The following is a 2,561-nucleotide window of genomic DNA, read 5'->3' as shown; positions in this document are numbered from 1 at the left end:
TATAAATAGAGGATATTCAAGTTTTATCTATAAATACATTATTTATTTTCATCGAGTGGTATGAAAATAAATATTTCATGAGTAGCGGTAGCCACAAGTGAAATATGGTAATTTTCATGCCACAAGATGAAAATAAATCATGTATTTATAGAAAAAACTTGAATTTTCTGTTTATTATATACATTTTTCTCTTTTTTGACATTAAAATTTGAAAGACTTTCTCTTAAATTTTGTGTACTGGCAGAATTTAAAAGAAAGTAGTCCGGCAAGACACCAGTGAAAATACGGAAAATATGTTTCACTGCAGTGAAAAATAAATTTTTACAGTGAAAATACGGAAAATGAAAATACACATTTTATTTCATCAATATTTCTCTATATTTCATGTGTAAGTATATAATAAAGATAAAGATTATCCAGACAAAATGACGAATAACTGTTTGGTAACCTTAGAAGGAATCAAAGATAATTTAACTAATTAAACGTCTCCATTTGATAACGTTCAGAATGACATCTTAAAATTAAAGGGGACATTTTAATTATATTTTCCTATTCTTTTATATTTCGAGAATAATTTAAACTTTTCATTTATGTGAAAGTTATATATTTATATATATATATTGTAAGTAAAAATATCGACAGTTTGTCTACATTTGAGATAAACCCGAAGTATCATTTCCAGTTTTCATCATAAGTTTTCATTAAATGTTTATTTCTAAGCATATCAAATGACGACGGAAAGCATATTTTTCTTAAAAATTTAATAATATTTGTGTTTTTGTTTAGAGACAGCTCAATTTAGAATGAAGACAGGAAATGTAAAGCAAAAGAACAGTATGTGTTTTGTAGCTATGTGTCTTTACATCTCGCTTAGTGTAAAGATATGTGTGCCTGTGTGGACACGCGTGCGTGTATGTGTTCCAGCTCTTACAGCATAATTATATTTCTTAACTCCTTATATTGCATTATTTTTATGTAAGTTTGATAACTATATGTGCGGATTTGATACGGCTCAACATTTATGTATATAAATGAAGTATTTAAATAGTTATTATACAGTGTAGATGTTGTCCTTTTATTGGAAAGGTATTTGAATTCAGTCTTAATTTTCTATTGTTTTGCTGCTTTACATATTTACTGTACTTTCGAGATTTATTGATACAATAACTTTCTTTTATTACATGCTGTTGTGATATGTTCACTTCTGTTATGGTGTTTTCTGATTGTTCTAATGCTGAATTAGGTTTGGTTGCTTGTCTATCTTATATAGATTTGCAGAGGACATTTCTTTACCATTCTGTTATAATTGTATTCAAATGTCAAAAATATCTTTTAAAAGGATCGAATAGGTTATTTTAACTTTAAATGTTTATTTCAAGAAGTTTTTTAGAACCATGTCTGTAATATTTGACAAGTGTGCATCTTTATAATGTTCATAGGTACTATAAAGAACCTTTGATATTATATGATCAGCGTCCTTTTAACGGCTGGGCTGACCTTTGTTTCGCTTGCACCCCCACCCCTCCCCACACACACAATTCTACATATTTTCGATAACACTGCTTGGCTTGCAACTACTGTTCTTTATTGCCAACGAACCTGCATAAAACAAAGTCATATATACACCAAACTCAAATGAGTCCAGTGTTCTATTTCCAGCAAACTGTTATAAAGGATTCGTTACATAATGGCTATCCGAAAGATGAAATGCAAATATAAGTTATTGACTCACCTTTATTTCATATTTTGCAGGGTAACTGATACTTTTTTGTGAAAAGAATGAATCATTTTGCCATTCATCGGTATGATATTACATTTCTGCTCTATGTGTTCAGTTCCTAAATTTAAAAGTTGTTGTAGATACTAAATTTCTGCTGAATTTAGATCTTATTTTGTTTTTACTTTATCTTAAATTGTCAAATTAGATAAACTCTGTTATTTTGAGACAGTGATACGACGATATAATGAATGTGATATTATCAATAGTGTAACAAATGTAAGTGAGAATAAATTCGTCATCTTATATGTAAATGGAAAGTTAAAAATTTTTATCAAAAAGGTTTTTTTTTACAAGATTAACTTTCATTTTTAAAGTACTATTTTTTAATGTTCATTAATGGAGGTTTTTTTTAATCAATAAAAAATTATACAACGATAATATTTAAAAAAATGAAGAAATTATAAAATTTGCTTTCAAAGCCCTTATACAAAACCCCTTTTCATGCGTAAACACCCCGGTTAAATAGTATTTTAAGATATTTATTTTTTTGAAAAAAAAGCGATCAGGGGTCAAATTGCGCTTCGATAGCCATCTGAAGATAAACACCTTCTAAAAACACCCCTCCATCCCCCTGCGCATATTTCGGGGAAACGATTAGCAAGTTTTACATCAAATATATTTTTAACTATTACTTTTAAACACTACACTCTTTACATCAGGATCTTTTAAATATCTAAAGACCCTGTTTAATTTTAAGAAATTTAATACAATTGTAAGAAGAAAACAAGTTGGAAATGGAATTTAATGTGAATGGAAAGAGACAACTGAACACTGTGCTGAT

The sequence above is a fragment of the Ruditapes philippinarum genome, unplaced genomic scaffold (genome assembly GCF_026571515.1).
Source record: "Ruditapes philippinarum isolate M1 unplaced genomic scaffold, ASM2657151v2 ctg7627_1_1_1_1, whole genome shotgun sequence".
Lineage (NCBI taxonomy): Eukaryota > Metazoa > Mollusca > Bivalvia > Venerida > Veneridae > Ruditapes > Ruditapes philippinarum.
The sequence above is the reverse complement of the archived record's forward strand: the minus strand, read 5'-3'. Positions refer to the sequence as shown.